The sequence below is a fragment of the Ornithodoros turicata genome, chromosome 2, assembly GCF_037126465.1.
Source record: "Ornithodoros turicata isolate Travis chromosome 2, ASM3712646v1, whole genome shotgun sequence".
Taxonomy (NCBI): Eukaryota; Metazoa; Arthropoda; class Arachnida; order Ixodida; family Argasidae; genus Ornithodoros; species Ornithodoros turicata.
This window is the reverse complement of record NC_088202.1, coordinates 12,962,056-12,976,301: the sequence shown is the minus strand read 5'-3', so window position 1 is coordinate 12,976,301 and position 14,246 is coordinate 12,962,056. Positions and strand designations below refer to the sequence as shown.

The following is a 14,246-nucleotide window of genomic DNA, read 5'->3' as shown; positions in this document are numbered from 1 at the left end:
CCTTCCAAGCAGAAAAGAGATATCATATATTACTTGACTTTCGGGCTTCCGCAAATTCGAGTGCCCTGCTTGCCTCTGACGTGTCAGAATGAAGGGTGAGGTGTTCCAGCTTAATTCAATTATGCATACATCTAAGCCCGAATTGAGGAATTGCTTGGGTTAGTAACTCAACACCAAGATAACGCGTGTGTTTGTAACTGCTTTCGGTCTGAGACATTCAGTAAGTCCATTGAAAGTCAAACTTGTGCAGTGCGTAGTTTCCATGCAGGTTCACATTGATGCAGGTAGCATTCTCACTGCATAAGTTTCACTTTCAATGGACCTACTGAATGCCTCAAACCGGAGGCAGTTACAAACACAGGCGTTATCTTGGTGGTGATTTAATACTCCAAGATATTCCTTACTTTTGTCTTGGATGGATGCGTAATCGAATTAAGCAGGGATACCTTACCCTTCATTCTGACACAGAGGCAAGCACGACACTCGAATTTGCGGACGCTCGCAAGTCAAGCAATATATGGTATCTGTTTTCTCTTAGGGATGCCAATGCTACATGTTCAGATGTGGGCGTCCTGAAACCACTAGAATTAAGTAATTGCGAAAGGCACATAATGATTATCCACCATGACCCTGGACATGTGCCAATGACGCCATGTATTGCCTGTCAGTATAGGTTACAAACATCAATACATATTCACACAACAGGAAATCAACATAATTACGGATTCATATTCAACATATTACAGTTCATGAATCCGAATTGGGTGAATGTAACGATAATAGAAAGGCAATCGTGGATCAGTGGCCAGTCAATGGACTATAGAAAGTCGATAGACAGGCAATGGCAGTTGGTCATTTCCTGTCTATAGTAGGTTGTCTATAGACAGTTGCTGCCAACCTCCCATTGACCGTCTATGGGAAAGAAAGAGGTGTGAACAAAGGTGGTCTATGAGAAGGCAATGGACCGTCTATAGCTTCAATGAACGTTTTGTCCATGGCTTGTCTATTGGCTGACCAAACAATTTTTCACAGGGGACGTTCCGTATGTGAAATCCCTAGGTCAATGGTGAACGACGTGTTTGCGAATAGAAGGCGCCGGGAAAGCGAAAGCCAGGAAGCCGCGAAAGCCAGGCGAAAGCCAGGAAAGCGAGGTTAGCGAAGAGATGTTACGTTTCCTGGCTTCGTTGCCCGAACTGCCAGATGATTTGGGATCGGCGTTGTGTTGTTCTGTGACCTTATCAGAAGTTAAAGCCGTCCTTGCTGAACAAAAAGTCTCTTCTGCTCCGGGCCCAGACGGGCTGCCTGTGCCGTTCTACAAATGCTTTTGGACAGCCCTGGGTCCGTCTATGGTCGCGTTGTTCAGTAGATTTCTACAAGAGCACCGTCTTCCGCCTTCTTTCAAGCATGGTCGCATTGTCCTTATTCCGAAGGGTGGCGATAGCAACTCGCCACAATCCTGGCGTCCTATTACGTTGCTGAATAGTGATTACAAGATCCTTGCTTCACTTATCGCAACACGCTTGAGGAATGCACTTCCCTACCTCGTCTCTCCATTTCAAACCTGCTCAGTTTTGGGCAGAACTATCTTCTCGACCTTGCTATTGACACGAGATGCCATTGAATATGCCCACAGCTTACACCAGCCTGGTTCAGTCGTCTCGTTTGATCAGGCCAAGGCCTTTGATCGCGTGGAGCATTTTTATCTTTTTGGTGTTCTGCGTATGTTTGGCTTTCCCGTAGCCTTCATCTCGCTGCTTCGGTCGTTGTACTCAGGCTTGACAAGCGACCTCGTCGTTAACAGCAACATAGCGCAGCCGTTTCCAATAATACGTGGGGTTCGTCAGGGGTGCCCGTTATCCCCAATGCTGTTCGTGTTGTACAGTCTTTCTCAGGGACAGTGATAGCCTGTGCGAAGCACTTCAGATTTTTGGCGAGTATTCGCGTGTTTCCGGTGCTCGGCTTAACAATACAAAAAGTAAGGCATTGCCAGTTGCTGGTTTTAGTGGCAACTTCTTAGGCGGTATAGAACAGTGCTTATCCCTTCGAATCCTGGGGGTAGTGTTTGACCAACGGGGCGTGGCACGAGAAAACTGGGATTCCCTGCTTCAGGATGTTGAGCGCAAGGTTTCGATAGCCAGTAGGTTTGACCTACCTTTTCAGGAGCGTGCGTATCTAATCAAGAATGTGCTATGTAGTAAGCTGTGGTTCGTTTCCCGGGTTGCTATACCGCCCCGTGCTGTATGCACTAGGGTTTCTTCGGTGATATTCTCCTTCTTTTGGGGAGGAAGAACAGTTCTTGTTAGACGCGCGGTCCTACAGCAGCCGCGATCCCAGGGAGGCTGGAGCCTCTCGTTCATTTCTACTTTTTGTACACTGCTAGCCCTTCGGGCTGTCCTTCGTGTTCTGGACGATACTGAGCATTCAGCGCGTGCGCTTGCGTTGTACTGGATGGGCCACTTTCGCAGAGCATTAGTTCCTCGCGGACTAGAGAATAGGTACCCTGAAGCCACTTCCCCGTCCCTGTTTTATCGACGTATCGCAGAGCGTTTTTGCGACATACAGGCTCAGGACCCTCAGGTCGATCCTCGATCGGTCCCTGCATCACGTATCTGCGAACTGCTATGTCTCTTGGATGAACCCCGGTCGGATAACTTGAGAAACCTGGGTCTATCGTGGGGTGATATCCGGCCCGACAATTTCCCACGCGAAGTCTGTGACTTTTTGTGGAAGGCGGCCTGGGGAGTTCTACCTACGCGTGATCGCTTAAACCGGTGGGGTGTTACCAATACCTCCCTTTGTCCGAATTGTCCCAACATTGAATCAGTGTCTCACGTGTTAGACGACTGCGTTGTAGCAAGGACGTTTTGGACTCTCGTTTGCCGGGTTTTCCCGTTCCGCTACCGTTTAGGGCACCGGATCAGGGACAGGTTTGTTCTTCTGCTCGTTGCAGTGGCAAGGTACGTCTTGTGGAAGAACAGATGCAGAGCGGTAGCTCAAAGCAGGCGCCTTCGCGTTCAGTACCCTGTCCTCATGTCGCTCCACAAGCAGGTAGACATTTTCTTGGAGACCCAGTTTGTTACACTTGGAGAGACAGAGTTCCTCCGAAGATGGTCGACACGGTACATTAGTGTCCGCCGCGGCCGTGTCTCCTTGAATTGCCACTGGCTCCCTTAGTGGCGTTCTTTTGTGAGATTCTTTGGGAATATTACACTTGTTTTAGCTTGTCTTAGAGTGTAATGTAATAGAGTGTAGTGTAAATGTCTTAGAGCGTGACTTCTCTTGTGTAAGCATTTTGTGTAATTAGTTTGTGCTACATTATATTGGAACTGTATTGAACTTGTACTACACAAGTTTACTTGGTTATATTAAATATCCTGAACACAGAAGGCGCCGAAACTGTCTCAAGTCGGCCTGGGAGCCCCATAAATAGAGCGAACGTGACAACAGTACCTTTCGAAGGATGTTGCTTCTTGAGCGATGGTCAACGTTCGCTCAGCACACTGAGAGTGGGACATCCAGTGAGACTTCAGTGTGCGCAAGCACAGATGAAATTATGTGATGTCAATTTCCATAGTCGTGCATTTCATCACAAGCACCTGACCACACCCAGCAGCCAGCCATCGAGTACCGGGAACAAGGAACACATGAATGAGAATCAAGACGCAGGCTAACTGGTGATACATGATGAAAATGATTAAACCCCGAGACAAGGAATACACAGACGTTGACGAGGTCACGAGAATATGTTTGTGATCGTCCGTGTATTCCTTGCCTCGGGGATTAATAATTTTCATCAAGGAACACATCCTTTTTGGTCTCTATATAGACCAATGGCTTGTCTGTCGTTTGGAGTGGTGGACCATCGGTCCGCGATTTCTTCTTATCAGCGTCTGGCTGATTCCAAATGAGCCTTGCCAAAGTGCATCGTTCCAATACTGGAGTTTCGTGGAGGCACCGTGATGGCATGTGGCTGCCTGTAATGGCATCAGCTGGGGCAGTTTGAAGTTCGGGATAAAAATGACTGCTGAAAGTTTGTTTCCGATTCTGGACATCAGGGCATGACAACAGACTGGCAATGCTTCGAAGGAAGCACACACTCGTGCGAGTAGAAAAACGCTTTGCGCCCGGCAAAGTTCATGTAGTCGAAGATTGGTTTGACGACGAGATGGACCTTAGCTGGGACTGGCAGGCCCAGAGCGTTGAGATCTGGGATAAAGTGGACAGCGGGGCCCAGGAACAACGCTGAGCTAGCTGAAGAGAGGTCTAGAGCGATATACCACGGGAAGTTTCCAGAACGCTAGTGTAGAGTACTCCACGTGGACTGCTGCAATCACGTACCAAAGCTGAGGGATGTACCACACTAGAGGAACATCATCTTCTTTAAAAGTGCCTAGTTTCGGGCTACTAGTAATTCGCAAATTCGGGTGGAGGCGCGTTTGGAGAACATTTCGCGGTCCGCTTTCGCTGCTGTTGTACAGCACGGAGCTCTTCTGAGAACTCACCTTTGCGGTATGTGTTGTGAAGCCGGTACATGCCGACTGGCTCATACAGGCCTATGTAGAACCCCAAGCCCGAAATAGTGAAGTACGTGTCGGGTTCGCAATCTTCGTACCAACGTGCAGGCACTGGACATTGAACATTGCCACTGAAGTGATGAATGTGCGTGGAAACGATTTTGTGCAGTTAACAGTGTTTTCGGAACGCGGTAAGAAAGTTAGAATTCACAAACATCTCTTGCATACATTGAGGTACTTCAAATTCGTCAATTTCGTTTGTTGTAATTACAGTGGCGGTATTGTCCTATCATCGCTATCACTATTTCTCAGAGCTTCAATTACACGAAAAAAATGGCGGTCACAAAATTAGCGAAAACTACTCCTTTTAGGTGCGTTGTCGAATAAAGGTCGCATCCGTGGTACTAAGAAAACTATTGAAGTGCAAGCGTATCCTGAAATGAAGAAGCCAAGAAGAAGCAAAGGTACAACAAGATGAGAGGTACCATCACCCTGAAACACTTCTTGTGGCATGGGCACACGTGTTTTGTGACGCAGCCCTGCACGAAACTGAGAACAGTGCTGAAGCCTGTGCCACATCGAAGTACACGACGAAGGCCAGTTTAGCCACTCGCTAAATATGCTGGTTTCCAATCGAAACTCTGTGTATAGTGCGTAATGACGGTTCTTGTTGGATTTCATGTTGGTAGGATCTATTACAGAGCTTCCTTCCAGAGCTTCTTCCGTCAAAAATGCGTATGTACATCTAATCGCACGTGCATGCATGTCAACTGTTCATCGTGTTTGGGCTGCAAATGGGACACGAGCCGCCTGACAGCGGTCAAGAACGCCATTTCTATGTCATATGGCGATCAGATGAGAGATCAATAGAATCATGCTGGCGTTACAGCTCTTTCCTTGGAACAACATTCAGCAGGAGACCTGCCAAGGGATGCAGATGCCCTCCTGGCTCGCTGAATTGGGCCAACGTCCTAGAAATTTCGAAATGCTGAATGAGCAGTGGTCAATGCGCTGCTCTTAGTAACATCTGTGGGGAAGGGGGATATGGTTATTGAGAACAGAGGAGGGGAGATGTATCAAAAAGGGTTGAAAAAGGGTTAGCTCCCTGGCATTTGGTGTTTTAGCGTTTTTATTTGAAAGAAAGAAAAGGTTAGTCAGGCACAGGCCGACTTGCTGTTCCTCTAAAAATATATTAGAGACTAGTCGAGAGGTCGAAGACATGAAGGAAGTGTAGTCGTAACCGTCCCCGTGTTGTGCAGGACAGGGTCGAGCAGAGTGGCCAAGGAGAAGTTAGGGTTGCCGTAAGTGGCGTTGGAGGACGAGTCCTTGAGGGAGATAACGATTGCAGGATAGAGGATAGTGGAATTCTACGCAGATAATATAACACGGCGAGGCCCACGTGTTCCATGGTGACGAAAGGCAGCACAACACAAGGACAGGTTTAGGAACAAAAAAAAAAACAGACAGTCGTTGTGTCTCTCTTTTGTTCCTAAACCTGTGATTGTGTTATGCTGCTTTCGTCACCAAGCATATGTGCCACTACTCCAACTTATTCCGACCCTGTGTTCCAGTTCACTTCCGGCTAATCCAGGTCACCGTCCCCGCCCGGTTCACGTTAAACCCAGTTAGCACATGAATTCACTACGCACTCTTACCACCAAGGGCGCTGCGTACCAGGAGCACTTCTGGCGCGGGCTTACGGAACGGTGTCGGAAGTGGGTCGGAGAAGGGGGTCTAGAGAGGGGGAACGCGAGCTGCTCATTTGTGCATCATCCGAACACGCAGCTCCTGCTCGCTGTCATGGAGGTAAAAAAAAAGCGCCCCAAATACCTCGTCCGAAATCTTCACTCGTAGTTCACACGCAGAACAAATCCCTGAGGTATCGGTGACATAAAAATGTTAAAATCAAATCAACTGGTACTTCATTGTATTGTGTATTCTAATACGGTGCACATTCACGGCGAGTAGAACAGGGTCGGAAAGAAGCTGTTACGCAAGGCTGGGCACGTTTCTCATCAGGTTGTGGCAGTTCACGATCGGCAATAGCGGTACAGCGCACAACACAGTATGAAAAGTAGTATTTTAAGCGATCTGGGTTTCGCGTTCGCAAAGAGTGCGAACATTTTTTCGTAACTTTATATCTGACTCCACCACGACGAAAGGTTACACGCCTCAGATTAAACTGGGGTCACCTGCAAATCCTGCACTCTAAAAACTGAACTTCACCGCATAGCACGCTCTGCGCCTACAATTGCCACGAACGATAGGGTTATCGCCTCTGATTCGAAGAGAGAGGGGCGCGTACGCCTTTTTGTGTCAATTCAGATACACGATAATTGACACAAAAGAGCGTACGCCTTCCTGTCTCCTCGAATCAGTAGCCATAACCCTATCATTCGTGCCAATGGTTGGCGCAGAGCGTGCTATGCAGTGAAGTTCAGTTGTTAGAGTGTGCTTCTGGCGGTGACATTGAAATAGAAAAGTGGCACCTCGCTCGATGAGGTGAGGTCAGACAGCCATTTCCACAGATCTGAAATTTACTAACCGTTGTCCAATTATCGCGTCGCTTTCTCCGACTGTGGGAGACACAGTTCCTCCGCTATAATATCACTCATTTCGCTGTTACATTTTAATTGTACCTTTCGTTCACGGTTCTTACCTCAACACGTGTTACGCATGTTGCGGATAGAACACGCAGCAATTACGTCCTAAGCTTGGGCGCACCTTGTAGTGCCATATGTTAGATGACCAGGGTTCAGGTGGTACGCGTAGAAGAACGTAGAAACACGAGCCGAGAGTTAAGAAAGCCGTAATCGGCGATGCATGCATATGCGCACATCCAAAGCTTGCTATCTTGAATGCACGCTGCGTACGCAGCAAGAAAGCGGATGTCGACATCCGGCGATTATCGTCGACGTGATTTATTCTGTCCTCTCGCTATCACAGCATTAAAGCACAGACCCGGAGGTCTCATTTGAAATGACAATTCAATTAAGAATTCACACGGCGCCAGTGTATAAATTAGTATTCTCTGGGTAACGCGGTGTGTTTCTTTTATTGTTCTGTGCTGCATTTCAGCTTACCCTTACATTCACACGTGTGTGTGAAGTTTTAGATTTCCATGAAGCGTGTTCGGCTTTAAAATTTTAGTAGTTCTAATCGAATGCAGACCCCGTGATATCGAGCCTATTAAAACGAGAATGAATTTTTGCTTCGCAGCTCGTTTGTAAAGGTCGTTCCTCAAGAGGCCAGTATAATAGGGCTTAGTACGCGCCACTTGGGAGACGGTCTCGACAAGTTACCGGAAAATGTATCGGCGGACTACGAATCTAACCTCGAACCGAACTATATGCAGTGAACTGTAATCTGTAAACTGTCAACCGTAAACTCACCTGGCGGTGATGTCGCGTGGCTGGCCCCCAATTTCGGTTACAATTCGGGTTCAGTTTTACGTGCAGTATGCCTCGCTTGCACCTTTCGTCAGTGATCTTAGCGGTCGGATGTCCTCAATACTAAAAGAGACTAATACCCCTGTCAGACTGACTAATTTAGTGTCACTTTCAACCAGTGACACTTGAGTCCCCCAAATTCGAAGGACCTCAAAAGCTGGGAGACTCCTCTACTTTCTCCTGAGTCTGGACTCGCCTAAAGACTATATGAGACTAAGTTTATTTGCTCGGACTCCTCACCAATTCTGACAGTGACCGCCCTATACATCTTAACTTTTGGCCGTCATCATTTAAACACCAGCTCCCGTGGTATAGTGGTTAAGATGATCGCTTTCCACGCCGAGACTGGGAGGTGATACGGGTTCGATTCCTGTCACCGGCTGTGCTCTCTGAGGTTTTCCCTGGGTTTTCCTAAGACTTTCCAGACGAATGTCGGCACAGTGCCCCCTGAAGTCGGCCCAAAAAGCACACTAACCCCCCTGTCTCCCACTCCTTCCTTCTGTCCTCTCTCCATCTGTCCACGTCTGTACTCCGCTCATAGCCACAGTTGCTTCACGGTGCTAACGCGAAATTTAAAAGAAAAGTAATTTCAACATGGGTAATCATGTCATGTTATCTCATCCTGGCTACAGTCGTAACGCTGCTCACATAAGTGAGGCCAACAGCGGAAAGCCGGTTTTGTTCTTTCCCTTGTGTGTGTGTTTTTTTATCAGCATTACACATATCCCCCCCCCCCCGGCTTTGTCACTACCAATCGGGTTCGCAAACGTGCACACACACACACACACACACACGCACACAGTTTCAGAGTGGGTGATTAAAAACTTCCCGTTTTGCCAGTTAAGAAAGCCCTGTACGGCGATATTGTGCACTCTTCGTCGCTGGATGTTATTCCGGCAAATTCGCTAGCTACTTAGCTTATCTGCGCTATGTGCAGACAGCTCTTGGTTGTGCTGTTCATTGGCTTCGAGAACAGCTGCTCACAAACTGCAATTTTCCCTTATCCTTTATTTCTAGCAAGCGCGAATTCTAGCATCTCCAAGAGACAATGCCAGACACCTACTTTTCTTGCAATAAATAAGAAATTGGTACGACTGGCCGCTGTTGTTTACCGCCAATGTCTCCAGAATTGTGTGGGGACACACGGATGCTTGCGGCGGCATTTTCTTTTTCTTTTTTTCAATCTGCTGACAACTTGTAGGTGCGTTCTGTTTCAAGAAGTTCGTTCTGGGTTATACTGGTGCTAGCCGAACCCACTGATTGCGTAGCGCAAGGCAGCCTAAAAGGAGCGTGGCAGCTTAGGGTGTAGCTGGGACACGGGTTTTGGGCCCACGACCTCCGGTTTGAAATAACGTGAGCAGTGGCAAAACAGGGGGAACGGCGTTACAAAATCATCCAAATGGCTTCGAAATATGACATGATATGCTACCGTCATATTATATGACGATCAGGAAGAAATATCCCGAAATATGGAATTACATATACGGCACGCTAAAAACTGTGCCGTTCTGACAGGTAATGCGTGAAGAACTGTTAGGATATCCGTTAGATCGCATTCTAAAAATATGCACGTCGCGTGAACTCTCGGGCCCTATAGTCACTACTAATGACTTAATCTACGGCTGATGACCGATGACATAACGCTCATTACACGTTATAACGGTATCATTCGTATCACCAACTTTTCTGTGTACGATTAGTTAGCCGTTTAATGGAGCACTGAGGCGACACCTTCTTTTTCTTGTTCTTTTTGACTGCTGCGTGTCTGCAGCGAATAAAATGAGCTCCTGCGAAAGAACGACGAGTGCAGGTGACTTCGAGCTCACGAGCGCTCACGAGGACTCTGTTTCACACACCTTTCAGAAATCCTCCACCCTTGGAAAGAGCGTATCGGAGAATGAGGGAACATCGTGACGTAGCCTGGTCCCCTGGCACGCGACTCGTGACGTAGACCCGAAGCGGGTGTAAGTAGCGCGTGAGTTGAGAGAAGAAAGACACGGGGACTTTTCGACGTCACGCGAGGATCGTGTCGACCGTCCGCGGCTTCTTTCTTCGACTATTTTGTGCGAATTTGATTGCGCAGTGACAATACACTGCACAGCGAAAATATTTTGCGTGGTGACTCCTGATGGACAGCTTGGCATGATGAGGCAGGGGTTCGAGCAACGTTAAATGGCACCTCACTGCTTCTTTAATGGGTCCATGAAGAGATTCCCATTCACCAACTCACAATAAAGTTGTTGATTTTGTTCCCAAAAAAACTGAGTTCTCAGCAGAGATCGGCTTGCAAGGAGGCCTATTATCTTAAATATATTGCATTCAACGCGGGCGCAGTTGGCGCGCAAGGAAAAGCTTCGGGCGGTCACCCTACACACACCCTCGAAGCGGACTGACGTCACTTACGTCCTTTGCTCACCCCAAAGTTTCCACCAAGCTAGCCGGCCAGTGGCCGAGGTCGCCTGCTTTTGACGCCAGTTTCTCCAGCGTGCGCGGCAGCGGTGGCGTCGAAGCAGTCGCCTTTTTTGCCCGTGGTTTTTAGTTAATATCTCCGTTATTCTAACCAATGTTGGGTTCACACTCCACATGGTGAATGGATTAGCGGCTACGAATGCTTTACATGTGCCTGCAGAGGTTTTTGGGATCTCTGCGTGGTCCATTTAAGGCGTCGTGAATGCAGCTCAATTCCTTCTGTGCGTTTACGTGACCAAACGACAATATTGACACTAAATAGAGTACAACCACTGTATACGATGTAAGCAAGAAGTGAAGGCTGCCACTGCGTTGTATGAAGATAATCCGAAAAGCAAATATCCACGAGGCCACCAAATTAGCGTATTTGCTACTGCATGACGCGCGCGTTGATCAAACGTTTTGAGAAGACGCTGTGCGCGTTATACATCGGTGTTTTTCCCGAAGAAGTCGTTCCTAATAAGATGTGCAACGTCTAGCCTTGCACTCGGCCCAGCTGGCGTGTTAACATGTCGTATTTAGTTCCACGTGTGGACGGCGAACACGAGCACACAAAGAGCTGCCATCTTACGCCGAGGTAACCAAGTGAGACGAGGCCCAGGACGGCCGTCGAGGTATCGGTGATCCTGAACTCATTTGGGACGGGTGTCGTTGTTGAGAAATAAATACAGTGGGCGGCAAAGGTATCGACGCCGGCTCCTTCATATCGGAGTTGGAGGGCTTCGACGAAACATCGCATTCGTGATAGATCTAATCCGCAACTTTCAACTACGGTGTCGCCGCCACGCGGACGAAGTTGGTATTAGCTCAACGGTGACTCCCGCTTCAAGCTTGCATTCCAGACGATCATAACTTGCGTCCGCGGCTCTACGCCTGCCACATAGTTGTTGTTGAAAGCAGCTACCCTAACGGAATAAGAAGAAAAAGACATCTTTCATAGAAAAGTTACTCATAATCGACGCACGGCCTTTGAGTACTGTGGACACTAACGGTGATATGGTGATATATTCTGTATTACAGCCTGACATAGGTTCACTAAATAAGCTTCGCTTCGGAGTAGCGACACTAGGTTCCACAAGCGGGTAGGGAGACCGTTTTGTTCCCGCTCCACAGCAGCGCCATCCCTATAGCAGAGGAGCAGAGTCAGCTAACATAACAGAGCGCGCTGTTGAGGGCGTGGGTTAGAGAAGCGTCTGTGATTGTCATGCCACATTATCTATCTATTGTCCGCGACAGCGTCTCCAGGAGGTCCAGGTGAGCTCAGGGCTCTCAAAGTATCTAATTTGCAGAGCTGCTCGCAAGACGAGCATCATTTCGGAGCGCACCCCATGGATGGCATAGTGAACGCCGTTAGGTTAAAGTCAATGGATTGGGAAAAGTAATGCCATCGTTTCGCTTTCGCGCCTCGAATTTGGAGCAACAATGGCGGTCGCAGCATTGTTACGCTACGGCCGCCATTGTTGTTCCATGGTCGCGAGGGCAAAGATCAGAGGATGACGGAACCTTCCCCAATCCAGTGGCTTTACGTTAGGTGACGCTAGTGTGGCGGAGAAATGAGAGCCTTTTAAGGGGTAGAGTTTGGCCATACTTTGATCTTTGTCCGCCAGGAGAGGGGGCTTGCCGTGACGTCAGACACGTCATCTCTCCGCACACCTGGCCGGAATGAAAGGCGAGCCGCGTGCCACGGGGACATTTCAAGGCAGTAGCTCCGCTCCAAAATGGCGACACTGGCCTTCGCGCCCCACGTCGTGTGACGTCAGATGACATGCTTCGCAACAAACTCCTTCCAATGGCCAAACTCTCCAAATAAATAGCACAGGAGGAAACAAAATGGCCTCTCCTGCTCGCCCGCGGAACTCAGTGTGGCTCTAAGTCTACTTTTTACCCTCCGTTTTACGCTTTATGCACCGGTGCGCGTTATGCATCGGACATTTTTCGATTTTCTTTAATTTTTTTCCCCCATTATTCAGCTGCAAGGAAGAAAACGATTGATTGATCGAAAATGTTTCTGTAACACACTCCAAATACATGTGCAACTTGGACGTGCAATGTGCAGTTTGCTACATGACATAATGAAGAAGTTATCACCACTTTTGCATTACTTTCGGTACAGCCCTTGTAGGGTGGGTGCTTTATTATCCCTTCTTCATGTACCACTCGCAAAACATTCAGTAATACCATCTAAGAATGCACTGGTATAATGCCAGGAGCCCCGATAAAAAAAACACGCAACTCTTTTAAGCAGTTATCCTCCACCATTTTTCACAAGTGGTGCCGTGGAACACCTTCCATCACGGACGTATAACGTCCGTAGAGACGGAAGCCTGGTGCCATCACACCACCAGCATAAAATAGCAAGTTCCATAGTGTTTACTACAGCGTTTTTATATAGATTTACTGAGGTGTTAAGAACCATGTAGTGTTTACTATAGCGTTTCTGTAACGAACTATGGCGGTATCGTCGAGAAACTATGCATTGTGTACTCACTCATACAGTCGAAGTCTCTGTTTATATGACTAGCCCTGGCTCTGCAAGTTAAGTTTAAAAAAAGGATGCCTACAGCCATACACATGACATATTAATGTATTGAATTTTCCTTTTTTTTTTGTGCGTACCATGCATCGAGAAATGCCATCACACTGCATTAGGTTATACAACCAAGAACAGCTAAAGCGCAATGGCAAAATCTAAAATAAGGGAAAATGTGTTCCGTCTTCCAACCTCCTCCTAAGCTGGAAGCGGCCCTCTGTAGATTGTGTTAAAAATTACAGCAGTTGGAAATTAACTGTTCTAAGTCTGGAACACACAAACAGGTGAACAAAACTTTATTTTAAGATGATGAATGGAGAGTTTCATTGCTAGAAAACACAAGCCTCGCTATAGCTGCGGCTACCAAACTTTTCCGACGACTGCCATATTTGATTATTTCAGTAGTTTATATGCCCACAGCCACGAGACGACCACTCGGTTATGTTCAGAGAAGTACTCATTTCACTTGATTATCATATCACTGATTTAATGTCTGACATGCAATGGAGTGCGCTGCTCACCAAAGAAGGAACGTCTCATGTAATCGTCATCATCTACTTCTTGTTCTTCTTTTTCGTTTGCTGTGTTGTTCGGAGAGTAGTGGGAACAGCTGTAATTGAGAAACTAGCACAGATAAAACTGTGGACACACAACGAAAGGAGGAACGAAAGAAATTGACAGGCACTTGTAACCACAGCGAGTCCTATAGCTCCTTTGTATTTCATGCGTGCCACTTCTGCACGAAAAGGATTTCCGAAACATGACGAACAGAAGCATAAACATATTCATATTCGAACGAATATAATCGAGTTATTCTCGTATAGTGGTTGTCGGTATGTGAGCAAGTTCCACTCGCAAACGTTTTCGCCTTCGCTTTATGCTTTCTTTAGCCAAAAGTGAAAAATGGCTGTGTACCTGTCGTTGGCATGCAAGATGGCGTACCTTTGGCACCCGAAGGCGACACACGGACGCCTCTCTTGCACAACACACATAAGAAGTACGCAAGCACTAACCGCGTCCTTGTAGGCGTGCACACACAGCCCTCCCGCAGAGAAATACGCGCTATTCTAACGTCTTTTCAGGACAGGCAAATTTCAATAATTTGAACAAACAATAACGTATTTACTGTGTGAAGAGATCGAAATCCACAGGAAGATCCTGTAGTGCTCTACAGTTTAAAGTAGAAATGGGACGAATCCAAAATTTTTCGAATCCGAATCCGAATCCAAGGGAGGTTCTACGAATCCACGAATCTTACGAATCTCGAATCTTTCGAATCCTTTC

At 47.4% G+C, this 14,246-nt stretch overlaps 1 long non-coding RNA gene across 3 annotated transcripts in view; it reads right to left on the bottom strand.

Moving 5' to 3' along the window:
• The window catches only part of LOC135385211 (uncharacterized), a 73,902-nt gene that overhangs the window by 17,378 nt on the left and 42,278 nt on the right, over positions 1-14,246 (bottom strand). The window contains exon 1 of one of the 3 annotated variants that reach the window (XR_010420352.1): positions 13,484-13,570. The exons of the other annotated variants lie outside the window; for them this stretch is intronic. This is a non-coding gene — a long non-coding RNA (uncharacterized LOC135385211). Of the gene's footprint in view, positions 1-13,483; positions 13,571-14,246 lie in introns of those variants that run through there. 3 annotated transcript variants of the gene reach the window in all.